The 18,874-nt window shown below is 39.8% G+C and overlaps 1 protein-coding gene across 3 annotated transcripts in view; it reads right to left on the bottom strand.

The window, feature by feature from the left end:
• Positions 1–11,618, bottom strand: part of MLPH (melanophilin) — a 79,441-nt gene extending 67,823 nt beyond the window's left edge. For all 3 annotated transcript variants that reach the window (XM_087716598.1, XM_087716596.1, XM_087716597.1), the window contains exon 1: positions 11,485–11,618. The gene's annotated coding sequence lies outside the window, so the exon portion shown is untranslated. The remainder of the gene's footprint in view (positions 1–11,484) is intronic.
• Between the last annotated feature and the right edge of the window lie 7,256 nt (positions 11,619–18,874).

The raw sequence follows: 18,874 nt of genomic DNA, 5'->3' as shown, positions 1-18,874 counted from the left end.
AGGCCAAAGGCCAAGCATGGGCTATTTAGCATGATAAGGAACAAATTCCCCTAATTCCTCTAGAACTGTTTTCAAATATTTTATATCTGCGAATTGATATCAACCAACCTATAGATTTTTTAAAAATAGATCACTGTTCAGTGAATATGGCTTTCCCATTGACTATGCTTGTCAGGTCCAAAAAGTGATCCCATAACCCTGGGACACTGCAACCATCATACACAAGCCAGTTGCCAAACATCTGAATTTTGATTATGTGACCATGGGGATGTGACAATAGTTGTAAGTGTACCTTCAAACAGTCACTAAATGAACTGTAATTTCTTTTGCCAAAGTCTTTGTAATTTATTTGAAACAATAGCAAGAGTATTTCCCACAAAAGGGGGCTCCTGTCACAAAATATTCAAATAAAAAATGGCTAAATAAACATCATACTTTGACTGCACATTTTATTGAATTCTCTCCTAAAATAACCAAATTGATACATTTAAAAAAATTGAGGTTAGAAGCTCAGAAGTCTCCCCCCCCCTTAATGGATCTTTCATAAATATTGTTAGGAAGTTATGAACTTAAGACCAGTCACTTGGCCATAAATTCAAAGTTGCAATGCACATATCAGGAGGGTATTAACAATCCAAATTTAAAATTCCAATGGTTACCCCACCACAGTCACATGATCACACTTTGGACACTCGACAACCACATTTACAGTTATATTTGTTTCTACTACCATACACAGTCAATGACTGCAGTTTATGATGGCTTTGCAAAAAACTGGCATTTCTGTTTTTCAGGAAAACTGGCCCATAGCTTAACAACTACAACAAAAATTCCATGGTTAAATGGTGAATTCCATTTTTCTGAATAAAACCAAATAGAAAATACAGACATTTGCTATTGTCCAGTGTTGAAGATCAAAATGATCGCTTCAAAGTAAATCAGGCTGACTCCAAATCTGTCAGTCAGTTTCTTGCATTACATCAATATTTTCACAGCAAAGAGAACCAGTTTGGTCTAGTGCGGTGATGGCAAACCGGTGGCACGCAGAGCCCTCTCCACGGGCACACCAGCTGTCGCCCCAGCCCAGCTCCACCAGGCATGCGTGCAAGCCTCCCGCCGACCAGCTGCTCTTTGGGTCCCTGCCCTGCATGCGCGAGGCCTGTTGGTGTATATGGGGGAGGCGCATGTGAATGCGCAGGGGTGGATGCATGCTTGGGGGGGGGTGCTTGCATTAATTCTGCATGGTGCTCCACGCCCCATTTTGGTTTCCAGGTTGGTGAAGGAGGCCTTCTAGGCCCAGGGATCCCACATGAGGGCCCCCCGTACCCCATTTTGGGCCTGGAAAGCCTCCTGCATCAACCTGGAAGCCAGAAATGGGTGAGAGGGGGCAGGGTGCATGTGCAGGGTGCATGCAAACATGCATGGGGTTCATGCACTCATGTGCGGGGATCGCACGTGCATTACATTATGGATGCGGATGTGCAATTTTGGCACGTGACGACCAAAAGGTTAGCCATTACTGGCCTAGTGGTTAAGGCACCAGATTTGAGAGATTGCATGAAATCTCTCTTAGGCATGAAAACCAGCTAGATAACTTGGGGCTAGTCATTCTCTCAGCCCAACCTACCTCACAGGTTTGTGTGGAAGGCTATGTTGGAAGGAAAATATCAGAAGGAAATTATTTTGGATATGTTCACCACCTTCGATTATTTATAAACGTAATAAAGGAAAGATACAAACCATCAAATAAATAATCATTATGACTTGTAATTCCATTGTCTGTATTTACAGACAATATACTATATACCAGGAGTTTGCCTAATTCAATGAGCATTTCTGGACCTGAACACTACATGGAGTACCATATTTTTTCGGAATATAAGCTGCACCTTTTTCCCTCAAAAAAGAGGCTGAAAATCTGGGTACATCTTATACACTGAATACAGCATTTTTTGCCTCCCGAAACCTCACTCCCTTCATCAAAATGGCTGTGCATAGCTTTTAGGCGGCTTCCAGGGGGTTCCTGGGGGCTGGGGAGGGCGAAAAACAGGCTCCCCCAGCAGCACTCTGGAAGCCTCCTTAAGGCTACGGATGCCCTTTTTTTTTGACAAAAAACAGGCCAATTTTTGCTTGTTTTTGCCCCCCCCCCCTTTCCAGGAGCACTCTACAAGCCTCCTAAAGGCTATTCATGCCCTTTAAAAAAATGGGCCCATTTTCACGAAAAATGGGCTGTTTTGGAGAGGTCTGCAGAAGGCAAAAACTTTTTTTTTTAATTTGCCTCTTCAAAATCTTGGTGCGTCTTATACTCCAGTGCGTCATATACTCCAAAAAATACGGTAACTAAATAGCAATTATTTGTCATAGAACAGAACTTTCCTCACAAGAGAAAACCTCATTTAATATGTTGCAGATTTTCCTTTGCATCTTTTAACACCTCTCAGATTCTAAATGTTCCACAATGATATTCTATTTGCCAGAAGTGATTTAACATTTTGGTTTTGTTTGAAGTGTATGGCGGGCCGGGGGGGGGGGATTTAGAAGGAATTTGTAGGGAAAACTAGGACCTCAAGCTTCCAAACAACGCAGAAGTGTCTAACCTCTGATCCCCTAGGGTAGGCCTGTGAAACTGGTGGCCCATGGGCTGGATGTGTCATGTGTAGGCCACACCCACCCCAGCTCCAAAAACCCATGCCCTAGGGCCTTCCCATCACAAAAGGTAAGAATTAATTAATAACGGATAAGAGAAGTTATGTCAAGGGTCCAAATCCCACAAAACATATTAAATATGATTTTTAATGGTACATCTGTCATGCATTATTCAGTATATGTGGGCACTACACTATTATTTGCAGGTTCTTGTAATATAAACTCTACACAGTATTCCCAAGAATGGCATTTTAGAGATTTATTGGATCATTTTATATCCAATAAAAACATTGTCATGACTATCAACTGACGTTTTATCCATTCTTTTTAAGGAAAAGATTAATCCAAAGTTTATTTATACATCTGACTGACCTTGGGATTAGATTAGTATTATATTCTTTTTCAATGTTTATTTTCACTGGATCTGTATATAGAAAGATGGCTTAAATATCCATTTATAAATGGATGCAACAGAAGGAGATCAATGGTCATCTCTGCTCAGATGCATAATTCAATGCAATGAAACCCACAAACCTTGCCAACAATTGCCAAGTCATCCCATAACTATATAGTTACTCACTTCTATTTAGTCTAGACTCTAGTGTAAGTGAAGACTTAATCACTTAATTCTTTCTTGCAGTGAGCATTTCTTTCGTCCCAAGCAGTTTCTACACTCACATGAACCGTGTTCAGGATAGATCCTTGCAATGTTTAGTAAAGCACGGACATATTGAAACTGTGCCAACTAGGCCTGGGTCTATGATTCCCTTCATCTTACTTGATTTCTCTGCTGGTCAAAAGCGAATAGAAGAAATGAGTTCATGCCACTGACACTTCAACTCAAAATGGTAAAGATTTCCTCTGTCCAGTTAGGTAGTTACAGGTAGCCTGATTGCACTAGGATAGGAGACCATGAAAAAATCTAGCAGTTCAGTCACTCAAGAGAGAAGCCTTTGGGGCTCCACAAGTCAATGAAGAAAAACAAAATCCACAACACACAGGAAGGAAATGGCAAACCATTTCCATTTTGTTCCCAAGAAAACTACTTGAAAGTGTCTCTAGAGCTGAGTTCCACTTGCAGCATATAATCAAAACAAAATGTTAGTGAGACCAGAAGCTGACGTCGTGGTGACACGATGGTCAATCTCGGGGCTCTGAGAACGCTGCCAAAATTCCAGCCACAGGACGGTCCAACTGGACCTAAACCGTCCCGAAGAGACAGTGATAGGAAGGGGCATATCCTGCCGATCCCAGAGACACCTGCAAAGTCTCTGGTGATGCAGGAATAGCCCTTTTGTCAGTGGCTAGGAAGCAGCCATTAAGGCTGGTGAAACTGCTGACAGCTTTGAAAGTGAAAGTGCAGGAGAGAGCATGTCGTTCATGGTGAGATTTTTACCTTTTTTCTGATTTATGAGAATACCCCAATGAAGAGAACTAACCTACAATAAAGACTGATGAGAGAGAACAAGCGGCGAATATAAGGCTACAGTCAAAGTGAAAGTTTTTACTTTTTTTTCTCCTTTTTATTGTTAGAAGCCTGACTGGACTTTCTATTCAGCGTAGTGTTAAATGGAGTGGGCTTTTTTCTTTTCCGTTTTTCTGCTTTTTACTTTTGGGACTGTTTGATAAATAAATCCTACTGTTCCACTGTTTAAGAATCTTTTTTTATATACAGTGGTTTAAAGTTCCTTGTACTATTTTCTTTTTTCTCATTTGGCTTTTTATTCTTTTTTTCTTTTCTCTTAATAAGGCGGAGAATGCAATACGGAGAGGGAAAATTTTGGATAAGTAACCTAGAGGCTTTGAAACTTTGTTTCTATTTTTTGTTTTTTGTTTGAATGAATGTTTGGAAAAGGTTGCTCTCCAAGGTTACTGGCTCAGCCAGGACTGATAGGAGAAGAGTTATTTACATAGGTGCTCACTCTGAAATTTTCAATTCTTGAAATTCTGCCTGGAGAGAATAGATAACAACTGTAGGGGGAAGTCTGGAGTGTTCGCATTTTATAAAAAATTTGAATTTGTTTTTCTTTTGCTTAGAGAGCTTTAACTTTACAAGAAAACTTGAAACTATTTTTTCTTTTTTTTTTTTTGCTGGTCACAGTGTTTACTTTTTTTTGCTGTGAAGTTAGTTGTTTTCAATTTTTGATATTTTTTTTTCAATTGGATTATGGCATAGAAAAGATTGAAGATTTTTATTCTCTTTTATGTTTTTTTCTTTTTCCCATCTCACATTTTTGATAGTAGATCTACCCACTGTCTCTGTCTTGCCTTCTTGTTTTACTCTTGGCTTTTTCTCCAAAGAATCTTCTTCCATTTTTTTCCGGCCTGTTTGTTTTCTTTTTCTTTTACCTTTTTACTTTTTTTACCTTGGACCACCACATGGTCACTTTGGATTATAATTGATTTTTTATACCAAGTGGATTATAATGCAGAAAAATCTGGAGATGAGTAAAATAATATCCACCGGCTCTGCAACAACAACACCCTCCTCTTTACCAGCAGGAGGACAAAGATCAATACAGACAATGTTGCAACAGGAAAAAGAAAAGGGAGAGAAGGCAGTTACCTTAGAGATTATTGTGCAAGGAATTCAGAATTTGCAAGTAAAAACAGATGCCATCAAAAAGAGAACAGAAAACATGGGAAAAAGAATTGAGACAATAGAACAACGAATGGAGAACATGGAACAAAAAGCAGTTAAAACTGATGAAAAAATTGATAGCAATACAACAAATGGTGATGAAATATGAAGATAGACTACAAAAAATTGAAGAAAAGGGTGACCAAAGAGAGAAGAAAATTGGTGAGATTGATAACAGACTGAGTGTGGTCGAAAAAGATAATATTGGAATATGGAAAGGTCAGAATTTTTTCTAAGATTCCAAAACATAGAAGAAGAAAAAGATGAAAACCTGTTACAAATAATGGTAGAAATTTTGACAAATGTCCTCGAGTTAACCCGAGAAGATAGCTGATGCTATAGATGAAGCATTTCAAGTTTATACAAGATATGCAGCGAGAAATGACCTGACAAGGAAAGCTCATATAAGATTTACCAAGAAAGCAATTAGGATGCAAATACTTCAAAAAGGAAGAGATGGAAAACTGGAGTACAAAGGCAAGGAGATTGTAATTTTGAAGCAAATACCAAGAAAGTGAGAGAATCGAGAAGAGAATATCAATTTTTGACTAAAATTCAAAAAAGGTGTTAATTATAGATGGTTGATATCAGAAGGTTTAATGTTTGTATGGCAAGGACAAAGATACAGAATAGATTCGATTGAAAAAGCAGAAGCATTTTTCGAAGAACATCTCAGAGGGAAGGCTAAGGAGACTGGACATAAAATTTGGTGGCAGAATCATGAGTGGTGTCTTTAGCCTCGACTGAAAAAAAAGGAGCAGTAGGTGGGATCAAAATAGAAGAAAGTGCTGTATGGATATTAGAGATATGGATATATCTATATGGATATTAGAGAGCTATGAGAACCTAGAGCCACCAGAGCAATAAATCCTATGTATAAAACATAAATATGGAAAAGAAGAAAAAGATCTCAATTAACATAAATGGACTTATTTCAGCAAATAAAAGTAGGATAATATTTCACAAACTAGGGAAACTAAAATTGGATATAATTTGTCTACAAGAAGTGCAGATTCAAAAGCAACATGAATACTTATTAAGGCAACCAAAGAGAAATGTTTACTTCATTGGCAACCCGTAAGAAAAGAGGAGTGATACTTTACATCAAAGATACAATCCCAGTGGAACAAATTTATACAGATGATGATGGAAGAATTTTGATGGTGGAAATTACAAACAATAATAAGAAAATGCTCCTAACAGCAATCTATGCACCTAATGGTAAGCAAGATGAATTTTACAGAAAACTATTTGTATGATGGGAGATTTTAACGGAATTGTAGATAAGAATATGGACTATAACTCACAAAAAACAACAAAGTCAAATAGAAAGATACTCCCTAAATCCCTTTTTAAAATGATCGATGAGACAGGTTTAAAGGATGTTTGGAGAGGGAGAAATCCTATTAAAAAACAATATACTTTTTATTCAAACAGACATTTATCTTATTCTAGAATCGATATGATATGGGTAGAGACTGAATCGGCCTACAACATACAGAAAATTGAGATTGAAACAAGTACTTGGCCAGACCACAACCCAATGATAATTAAATGGAAAAGACACAGAAAAAGATCTAGGTGGACATTAAACCAGTGTTTTTCAACCACTGTGCCGTGGCACACTAGTGTGCCGTGACATAGTGTAAGGTGTGCCGTGGGAGAATTACTTTATATATAGTCAATATAGGCACAGAGTTAAAAATTTTTAACATTTTCTAATGGTGGTGTGCCTCGTGATTTTTTTCATGAAAAAAGTGTGCCTTTGCACAAAAAAGGTTGAAAAACACTGCATTAAACAACACTATATTAAAAGAGAAAGACTGCACAGAAAATTGAAAAGGAATTGGCCTTTTTCTTTAAAGAAAATAGAATAGAGGCAACATCAATGAAGAACCTCTGGGACACAATGAAGGCCTATACCAGAGGCCTGATAATTGACTATACAAGAAAGAGAAATATAAAGAAAAGACAAACACTTAAAGGACTTGACAATGAATAGAAGGGTCTTGAAAAAGAACTACAGAATTCCCCACAAAAGAAGGACATTAAAGTAAGAATGGATACGATTAAACATAAAATTGGGTTAATGGAAAAAGAGGAATTAGCCCTAAAAAATTAGGGGTGCAAAACAGAATTACTTTTAAAATGCTAATAAACCAGGCAGATGGTTGGCATACAAACTTAGAAAAGAGGGAGACTCAAAGAAGATACTGCAGTTAATGGATGATCAAGGATAAACCTGTTATGGGAATGAAGAGAAGAAAAAATATATACAAGATTACTACTGTAAACTATATGATCATGAGAATACAGAAGAGGCAGGAGTGAAATAATACTTACAGGAAGCCAACTTACCCCAGATACCCAAAGAAACTGTAACAATGCTAGACAGCAAAATAACTATGATGGAGCTAACCAAAGCACTTAAAAAACGAAAGAACGGGAAGGCCCTGGGCCCGGATGGGCTACCAGCGGACCTTTATAAGACCCTGCAGAAATCGTTGTCTCTTCCATTATTAGAAGTTATGAATGAGATGATGTCAGATACAAGAATACCCAAATAATGGTCAGAAGCATATATTACACTTTTACCAAAAGAGGCTGATTTACTACAAATTAAGAATTACAGACCAATCTCCCTGTTAAATTCAGATTATAAATTGTTTGCTTCAATATTGGCAGAACAACTTAAAAAATACTTAAGTAGTTTCATTCACTTTGATCAAAATGGATTTCTACCAAAGAGACAAATTAAAGATAATATGAGGATAATCTTATATACTTTGGAATATTATGAGGCATATCCTGAAAAACAATTGACATTGATGTTTTTGAATGCTCAGAAGGCATTTGACAACGTGAATTGGAGCTTTATGCTGTTACAACTGGAAGAGATGAGACCTTGGGAGAAGGGCGGCATATAAATCGAATAAACCTCAAACCTATATATTATAATTAAACAGCTAAGATAATGATAAATGGGAGATTTGACAGAGTCTATTGAAATAAAGAAAGGGACGAGACAAGGCTGCCCATTATCGCCATTACTTTTTGTCTTAACATTAGAAGTTTTAAATAGAAATGTCAGAGAAGGAAAAGAAATAAAAGAAATGAAAATCAAAAAGGAAGAATACAAGCTCTTCATTCTAGAGGATTCATTAGAAACAGCATCTAAATTGATAGAAAGAATAGAAGAATATGGAAAAGTGGCAGGATTAACAATAAATAAAGACAAAACGAAGATCTTGACAAAGAATATGCCAACAAGACATAAAGAAGAGTTGGCGGAAATCTTAGAGATGCAAGTTACGAACAAGGTTAAATATTTGGGGATATATTTAACAGCAAGATGCAGCACTCTTAAAGACAACAACTACTATAAACTCAAACAACAGATTGTGATGGATTTGAAAAATGGGAAAATCTACCACTTTCGATAATAGGGAGAATATCTAAAATGAACATTCTACCTAGAATTTTATATCTGTTCCAGACGATTCCAATTAGACTAGGAAAATAATATTTTGATGACTTAAATAAAATAGTGTTGAAGTACATATGGCAGGGGGGAAAGCAAGAATAAATCTAAAATTGTTACAAGATACAAGAACAAGAGGATTGGGCCTGCCCAATTGGGAACTATATCATCAGGCAGCAAGTTTGACGTGGGTTAAAGAATAGATAACACTAATTATTGATTATTAATTTTTAATTATTATTAATTATTGATTATTGACCCTTGAAAGACATGATCTATTGTTGGGATGACATGCATTTTTATAGCACAAGGGAACTAAAACACAGGGGTATTTTAGAAGACATTACCTATGGAAGGCTTTGCTACTAAATTGGGAGAAGATTAAAAGACAATATTATTTTAAAATTCCAGTCTGGCTATCAACTATTGAAGCCTTTTCATGCGCAATGATATACAAAAAGGAACAAACAGATATGGTGAAATATTGAATGCAGAGGGTGTACTTAAATCTATGCAAGAACTGGAAAAGGAAGCTATAAAGATGAACTGGTTTTCATATGTGCAAATACAATCTAGTTATGACAAGGACTGTAAAGAGGAAGGTTTTTATGATAAAACGACTGAGTTAGATAAAATTTTGATGGGTACTGATGAAAAAGTAATTAAAAAAATTTATGGACACTTACTAGAGGTTAAGTTAGAAGAACAATGTAAAGGAAATATAATAGCTTGGGGAAAAATTTTTGGCCATGGGATTTGATTTAGCGCATGGGCAGAAATTGTGGTCTCAAAATTACAAAATGACAATGTCAACATCATATAAAGAAAATTTGTATAAGATGTTTTACAGGTGGCATCTACCCCCCCCCCCAAGAGAATAGCAAGAATGTTCAAGAATAAATCAGAAAAGTGTGGGAAATGTTATCAGACACCTGGTTCATATTACCATATGTGGTGGACAGAAGCTAAAAGATGTTGGACTAAGATCCACACGTGGTTGGAGAAAATGACACAAAAACATATAGACTTTAAACCAGATACTTTTTTATTGGGAATTATACCAGAAATATATAATAGAGACTTTAAATATTTGATTGTAAATGTTTTAACCACAGCTAGAATTGTATTTTTAAGAAATTGAAAAAATGAGAAAATACTAATTCAGGAGGAAATTATTCTAAAAATTATGGAATGTGCGGAAATGAGTAAATCGACATTTGAAATTAGTGAACAAGAACAATTTTACAAGGTTTGGGATTTGTTTTATCAATAGGTAAAAAATCATGGTAATGGAAAAAGTGGGAGAACTTTTTATATTTTAAGAATAATAGAATGATATATGCAATACTATAAGGGTTTAGCACTGTTAAACAGATTAGAACGATGTAATGGAATGATGCTGTATGTATGATTTCAATATATAGAATATCAATAGTTAGGCTTATATACCACTTCATAGGGCTTTCAGCCCTCTCTAAGCGGTTTACAGAGTCAGCATATTGCCCCCAACAACAATCTGGGTCCTCATTTTACCCACCTCGGAAGGATGGAAGGCTGAGTCAACCTTGAGCCTGGTGGGATTTGAACAGCCAAACTGCTGAACTGCAGTGCTGCATTTAACCACTGCGCCACCTCGGCTCTGGGTCTATGAAACATTTATGAATATTTTGTTTAAAATGTAGGAATAATAATTGGAGTTGAACTATTGATGCAAAATGATGCTGAATGTATGGATTCAATATTTAGAATATCTTGTTTAAAATTAAGGAATAATAATTACAGTTGAAAAATTGACATATAACAATAATATACTTATGTTTATCTAATGAACAATTTGTGATTCGATATATAATTGTAAGCGGTGACCATGGAAAGGACGCACAAAATCATGTAACCAAATGACACACTATATGAAATGGAAGGCTGTATGTGTCTTGTTTCTGTTTGTTTAAAAATTAAAAAAATGTTAGTGAATTTTAGTAAAATAATTTACTTTTAATTAGTTTTACTATGATAGTAAAAAGTACTGGATCTGCAGGCCATTTGCTCAGACTTATTGGATTTGGACCAATTTGCAAACACTTATTAGCTCTCAATTTTCTATTTGCCATTAAGTATTTCTGGCAGGCTAATATATTTGCAAGATCAGTTTTCTTGATTAATTTGTAAATAAGCAGGGTGGGCCTGCTGATGGCCTTTTCAAGCACTCTGGCCAGTTTTTCAGATAAAGTACTTGAGAAAGATTTGTTTTCATGCTTTGCATTGATTAATCAGGAAATATTAGAAATGGCTAATACAATGAACATTTAGTAATAGTTAATATATGTTTTTCGTTTCCGGAAAAGAAAATGAGCAGAAACATTCTTTCACATGATCTCCTGGATACTCTTTCCAATACTCCCGTTTAGCTGAAATCTGCTATGTAAAGGGGGATAATCCTTTTTCTGATCCTAAAATCACAGAACAATGCTGGTTACCAAATGTAATACTGCAGTTGGTGCGAGGATTTCAGTTAGCCTCGGTTCCCGAGGAAAAAGGACACAACGAGTGCAGGGCCTCTACCTACAAAGGTTCCTTGCCCGTCACCTACTTCCAGTCACAGAGCCTTACCTTTACTCGATCCTCCGCATCTAGGCTCCTGCTCGCTCAGTTCTACTGGGCAAACGTCTTTAACAAACAGCATTTTAACTTGACACGGACTGATTCTCTTTCTTACCTGGTGCTACTCTCTGTTGGCTGCGTATTGGCCAGACCTCTGTCTCTTTCCTGCTGTAAATCCCGCGAAAACCCGCACAAACAAAATCTCTATCACATGCTTTCCACACTAGACTTCTTCTCTTCTACCCTGTAGCTCCCCAGAACAAACCTCTAATCAGGCACAGCGATCACATGGTCCGATTAGCACTTGACTCCGCGTGAACTTCCTGCAGAGCTGCCTCTTTGTGCAGAGAAGGCGGCAGGAGGGCCTTGCTCTGTGGTTCATCAGCTGCCCGGCATTGTACGTCCCCCTCCTCCCAATTCCAATGAGCATGGCTAGCTGGCAAGTAATTTTGCACAAAACGATTGTGAAGGTTGCAGAAGTTGTAGGTATGATCCAAACTGGATTTTTGCTTAATGCTTTGCAAAAGAAAGAAGGAACGTTTTGTTGTTTTACTAGAAGAGAACTAGGGTGAGCCTATCAAAGGCCATGGGTCATGATGGTTACTGAAGCTTTCTATTCAGAGACGATGCAGTTCTGAATATAAATTGGTGGACCAAAACAACAGAGGAGACTCTTCATGCCCTGCTTTAGTTTTTGGAAGTATCCAATTGCCCCACATTGGAAACAGGATGCTAGATCAGATGAATCCTGAACTTTTCTTTGCACCAAGTTCTGTCCTTTAAAATATAAATACAGCAAGGCAACTGAAGCCAGTTGCCAGATTGTTCCGACATAAGTGGCACACTGCACATCTTTGGATGTAAAGGTATGGGAAATTACCTTCCCAATATTATTCTGCAACGTTCTTTTGAACAAGTAAATGTGTACAAGATAATTAATTCAGACATTCCATTGATTTAGAATGAAATCAGATCCTGCACTTCAAATCAGGAGGGAACAGGGAATTCCCAATACTTTAAACTGGCTATTCCTTAGGTCTTTTGAAGAGTCAAGGCAGAGTAGCAGAGGACTTTTAAATTAGTTTTTTTCCCCTTTAAAAATGTGCTTGAGGCTGGGCAACAGAAGAAGAACAAACATTTATTTATAGTATTCATTGGTAAAGAATGTGGAATTAATTGTCTGTAAGCTGTGGGCTTCCTTGTGTAGGAAGTTATAACCCAGCCCTTTCCCAGAAAAATGAAATATCCTACTGTAGGAAGTTATCTCCCAGTCCTCTCCCAGAAAAAATGAAATAACCCAGGAAATATTGAAAAGGCAGAATATTTCTCTGGATGTGAAAAGGAGGAAACATGTTTTAAAAGACAGAATAGCTGCCTACAGCTTCCTACCCATCCACCCTTTCTCAATGAGCCATTAAAGCTTGAGCTAGTCTACTTTTCATAATAAAGAGTTCTCCCCTTCAGCTCCAGAATGATGGGATTAAGGCATGATAATATTGGCCCTTTACCCAACTCGTCACATGGCATCTAAGAACTCAACCAAACCTGGATTCAAAACACAGCCTAGAGAGTTGCCACTGCATGGCCCCATGGGAGTCTGACAACCAATAAGAATACAAGCTCAAGATCAAAGGTCAGAGGGGGCATAAAACCAGGGACTCAGCTTCTCTTCCGCCCTTCTCCACCAACATTGAAGCATGTGATCACCTTTTCTGTTCAGGACTCAAGCCATGTGGTCCTGTCCACCATTAAAACCATCTTTCCAAGCAGCCTCCATGTCTCCAGTGCCTTTTTCCCCACGTGGAGCCGAACCCAGAAGGACAATTCTTCCAACACTTGACAATAGTATTTCTTTTTTTATCCATCCTTGATCAAATGCAACATACAAATTAATGGAATGACTTTATGCTAGAAGCACTTGGCTTCAGAAGAGGAAATTCTGTGTAAGTAGTACACCGAATTTCTTCGATATCACTCTCATATTCATTATGGGCAAAGCTTGTTTGGAACATATTAATGCAGATTTTTGCAACATATGGAGAATATGTTGAACAGTAGAACAGTTGGGTTTTAGTTAATTCTTCAGTCACAAACAACACTGAGCCAGCCTACATAAATATATCATGTAGGAGGCTCCCAAGGGCATCTGGTTTAATACCCTGCTCTGTGCAGATAACTAAGATGAGCACCTACTGAGACCAGTTTTGGCTGGAAATTCTCCATTGAGAGAGCTTAGCAGTTTTTACATCATTTCTTTGGCCAAATGACTCAGTATCAAGAGGCTTTCTGTAATGTTAAATTAAACTTCCTGTAACCTGAGCCTGTAAGACTTGTTCTTGACTTCTAGGTACAGAAGGCAAATAGGAATACATCCCCGTAGTACAGTCTTGTAGATAATATAGAGTGCTGGAATGTATATTTTATTCGTTTCTCTTCCACACTAAACCTACTCTGTACCTTCGCCCTTCCCTCTTACAGTGTTTTATATAATATAGTAGTAGAATATTTTCATTTACTTATTTTTAAGTTAAGCCTAAGAGAGATGATAGCAAGTTATTAGATGAGCAGCCCTGAGGACCCGCTCCACTCAGTAGATATTAGGTACACTATAATCAACCTATTGAATACCACCCTCTTAACCAGTCACTCATTTCTCTTCTCACATCATTCCACACAAGCAACATTTTTTCTTCCTTGACAGGGCCTCTAAATCTTGCCTAAGGAGAAACTGTCCTTATGTACACCTTATCTCACTGTTCTGGATAAAGTATTTTAACTATCTGTGAACAATTAGGTGTGAGAAGGTTAACAAAGAAGAGAGGGGCACCAGAGGGAAGGACAAGGAGTTGTGGGTGCTTCGTCACTGGAGGTTTTTAAGAAAAGACTGAATAGCAATTTGTCTCAAATAGTATATTAATTTTGGGGTTCCATTTTTTCAGCCATGCAAGACCCAAAACTAGTGGCCATTCCGTGCCAGGCGCCACTATAAATGTAAACATTTCCTCGTGGCTTCTGATGCCTATCTGTAGAGGCTCAGTGGCAAATGAAGCTGGCTCCCCCCCTGCTATTGACCCATCTAATTGGCAAAAAGCTATGGGGCTCTTCAGCTTCCTTACATTAATCTTCAACTTCCTTACCAGGGTTGGGCTGATCAAACAGCGGGTGCACCCCGAGTCCACTAAAGCAGAGATTTTTATCCTCTCCCAGTTGGGGGTAAACAGTCTTAGGGGAAGGGTAAGCAGTTTAATTGATTTGCTTACCAGTGGTTCATCCTCTGGATCACTTCCGGATGAGTATTGTTCCTCCTGCTGAGAAGCCGGGGTTTCCTCCTCAAAGAGGGGAGGGGTGGAGATCTTACAATCTCCCTACTCCTCAGGGCTATTTCCTTCCCACGCTGACCAGGTTTCGTGGATTTCCCTATGCTCTGGTTTCCTAGCCAGTGCTTGAGAATGGCATTCTGCAGCTCGATGCCCTCTTTTCCATACTTGAAACAGGCTGAGGGTTTCGGAGAAGGTGTCGTTTGTGGATTGAAAGGCTCTTGCTTCCATTGGGGTAGGGATTTCGTCCACATTCGCCCCGTTTGTTACTGGTTCCTAGCCATGTCGATCTCTGCCTCTTCAGCAGTGGGATATCATTAATGTAGGTGGTTTTGTATCCCTCAGGCCACGCATGCACTGTAGAGGTCATCACTCAGCCCGCCCTTGAACCAGATTACCAGGTTGCTGCCCTTCCAATGCCTCTTTGTTGCCGTTCTGGTTCCACCCGGATGTTGAGATTTTCCAAAATCCCCATCACCAACTGGGTTACATATCTCTTCAGACGATCCTCTCTCAGTGAGGCTTCATTTAGCTCCTCCTGGTCAAAGGGACCTTCTAACTCCAATTTCCACCCTGGTTTTCGGCTACCTCGGGTAAGAGTGACTCCCCTGGTTCTCCCATCCAAGCCGTCTTTCGTCCCGATGCAGATTGACCAGTGGGGCTTTTTGGAGTCCTCAGGCTCACCTCATCCTCTCCGACAGGGTACATGGAGCAGGTCTCTGGTTTGGGGTGGTGGTGGTTGACGTCTCCCTCCAGCAGTCAATTTCCCCTTGTTTGCTGTTATGCTCAGACATAATTTGCAGGGTCCCCTCGGTAGAGCAAATGTTGTCTCTCCTGCTTGACCGTTTTGCAGATATTGCTTTATCAGTTGAATTGTAGTCTGATTGATATATCTGATAGGTTTCACACATCTGAAGAAGATTAGAAAATCTAAGCAATGTATGAAATATAAACCACACCCACCTGAATTTAATGCTTAATGTAACAAAGGGAGATTCCTGTTTGTTTTTTAAATAACTGTTGCAGAACATTTTGGGAGAATGAAAAGTAACTGCAAAAAAGATAACCAAAATTCTTTTTGGATCTTACAACCTGGCAGTTCTTGTTTTTGCCAGTTCACAAATACATGTATGTTTGAAGATAAATGCGCTCTTCAATTAATGGAATAGAAGCATTTAGATGTTCATGTGATTTGAACAAGCTTCTCTTTGTATTTAATAATTTATCATTACTCATAAATGGAATCAAATTCATTATGCTTTGATTTAGCAAAGAGTCCCATGATCTAAAACCAAATTAGACAGACATGAGAAAACTATTATCTGAATACCAAACATTTATGACTTTCTTTTCTTTTCTCCCCAGCTTTAGAGCATTCTCACAATAGGGATTCTACTTTGGGAAATGCTAGGTATGGTATATGCCTAGACAATGATAGTTGTTTAGACATAAATATCTGTGACGCATTTAGTTACTGGCTGACAAATGCATTCTGATAACCGACTATCCTCTGTGCTTTTCAACCAGAAAGATCAGGTGCCAACTAAATGATGGTTCTCTGTAAAAAACAAAACATGTAAACATATCCTTTAATCAAGGCTTTAATCAAGTATTCTCAACCTTGGCAACTTTAAGGTGCTGGGAGTTGAAGTCCACAATCTTAAATTTGACAAGTTTGAAAAACATTGTCTTAAGTGATCTGAAAATAGTCAGTATGGACTAAACCAGTGATGGCATGTGCGCACAGTCCCCCTCCCCATGCTCCATTTTGGGCCTAGTAGGCCTCCCTGCAGCCTCCTGGGAGCAAAGCAGGGGTGGGTTTCTCGCCCCGTTCCAACTGGTTCGGTTGGAACGGGGCCAGCGGCGCCCTCGTGCGTCCACGCATGCGTACTAGCGTCTGCACGACGCTCCAGCTGCTCCTGGAGGATCGCGCAGACGCTGTATGCATCCTGCGCATGCGTGGAAGCGCAGAACTCGTCAAAACAGGGTAAGGACCGCGGGCGGGCGGGCGCACCCTTCGCCATTCCCAGAAGTTACTTACTTCCGGATTCGCCGACCAACCAGTTCGTAGGGACCGCCGCGAACCGGTTGAAACCCACCCCTGGAGCAAAGATGTGCTGCAGAGAGGGCTATGCCGCACCCCCTCTCCCCGTGCCCCATTTTGGACCTAATAGGCTTCCCTGCAGCCTCCTGAGAGCACCTTTAGTTTGACACCCCTGCTTTAGTCTATACTTTAAACACTGGATGTTCCAAACTCTCAAAACAACCACCCAATTTACTTTGTAGCTACTAGCATTTAAGATGCAATTATTGTCTTTAAATGTCTTCAGCCACTAAGACGGGGTTGTTGATAGACCTTTCTTCCATTAATCTTTTTATTGTTAACTTTTAAAGTAATTTGTGGAGACAATGTGGAGAAAAGCAAAGTTTTACATTTAGGCATGAAAAATCAAAGGTGTAAGTAAGACCTGGCTCACAAATACTAACTATGAGAGGGACCTTGGAGTCCTAGTGGATGATCACTTGAATGTGTATGCAACAATGTGCGCAGCCACCGCCAAAAAGCTAATACAATTCTGGGTTGTATAAACAGAGGCCTACAATCAAGATCATGTGAAGTATTAGTGCCACTTTATAAACCCTAGTAAGACCACAGCTGGTATGCTGCAACCAATTTTGGTCACCATACAACAAAAAACATCTTGAGACCTTGGAAAAGGTTCAGAGAAAAGCAACTAAGCAATTAAGATGATCAAAGGCCTGGAGACTAAAACATATGAAGATCGGTTGCAAGATTTGGGTTTTTTGTAGATTTTGTAGATTGAAGGCGGACAGAAGACGCGAGAGCCAGGACTACCAAACAAGCAAAAGTTTTATTGCAGAACGGAACAGATGACAGTGATTCAAAAGAACAGAATCCGCGCCAAGGTATTTATATGCGGTTTGTAAAACGGGGAACCAATAGGGAGCCGGGTACTGTCCAGCAACTGCTGACGCAGTACCTTGGCCAATCAGAATGTGCTAGCTGGCTAGCAACAGGCTATGCTGCGTCCAAGCCAATAAGGGCGCAGCATAGGCTGTTGCTGGCCCTTTAGGAATATTCTACAGACTACTCTAAAGAAAAGAAGAATTATGGGTGACATGTTAGCAGTATTCCAGTATTTGAGAGGCTGTCACAAATAGAAGCGCATCAATTTATTTTCCAAAGCACCAGAAGGCAGGACAAGAAACAATGGTTGGAAATTAATCAAAGAGAGAAGCAATCTGGAATTAAGGAGAAACTTCCTAACAGTGAGGACAATTAACCAATAGAACAGCTTGCCTTCAGAAATCGCGGGTGCTTCATCACTGAAGGTTTTTAAGAAGAGATTAGGCCGGGGGTGTCAAACTTAATTTCTTTGAGGGCTGCATCAGCATTGTGATTGCTCTCAGAGATCTGGGTGGTGTGGCCAGGTGGGCTTGGCCAGTTTGATGTCACTTGTGTTGGGAGGTGCCAGTGGGGGATTGAGCAGGGCTGTGGGGGATAGAGGGGTCTCTTGCAGAAGGGGACAGGACCAGGGCGGATCTGCTCCACCACAGGAACAAAGACATACAAGGGTTGGGGTGAGGCAGCCCAGCTAGTCTCCACCATCACCATGCTACAGCCCCTGCATGGTCAGCCCCCATCACCAAACCTCATCCTCCAGCAAGCCTGCCACCCATCCCCTGCCTGCCCCACTTGCAAAGGCCCTGGCAAATGGGAAAGGCAGGGAGCCCCTATCCTCAAGAGGCAGCTGGGGCTCTCTAGCCTTCACAGCACAGGTGGGTCCAAACCCCAAGACCGCTGGGCTGATGCTCCAAGCAGCAGGCAATGGTATGCGATTCGGCCTGCCGATGTACTGGCAGCCATGTGACCTTGTCAGATGCGCTGAGTTGCTGTGCAGCTGCCTGCTCCATCTCAGCTGTGTGGGGCAAAGCCAGCACTTCCAACATGCAGGATCACAGGTATTCTCTGTTGTGTCCTCCCGACGCAGCCGGCAGTCGCAGCCAGAGCCAATCAGAAGCCTTGGGCTCTGGCTGCGACTGCCGGCTGCATCGGGAGGACGCAACACTCCTTTCCCTCAGATTGCGCATGCGTACTCATTTCAGTAAAGAGGTCAGTGCGCATGCACTGGGAATGCCTGGGCAGAGGAGTGTCCGTCGTCATCG

This window comes from Thamnophis sirtalis, unplaced genomic scaffold (assembly GCF_051295495.1).
Source record: "Thamnophis sirtalis isolate CommonGarterSnake01/CBP01778 unplaced genomic scaffold, rThaSir2_p1.2 scaffold_5, whole genome shotgun sequence".
Lineage (NCBI taxonomy): Eukaryota > Metazoa > Chordata > Lepidosauria > Squamata > Natricidae > Thamnophis > Thamnophis sirtalis.
This window is presented reverse-complemented; position numbering and strand designations above follow the sequence as displayed.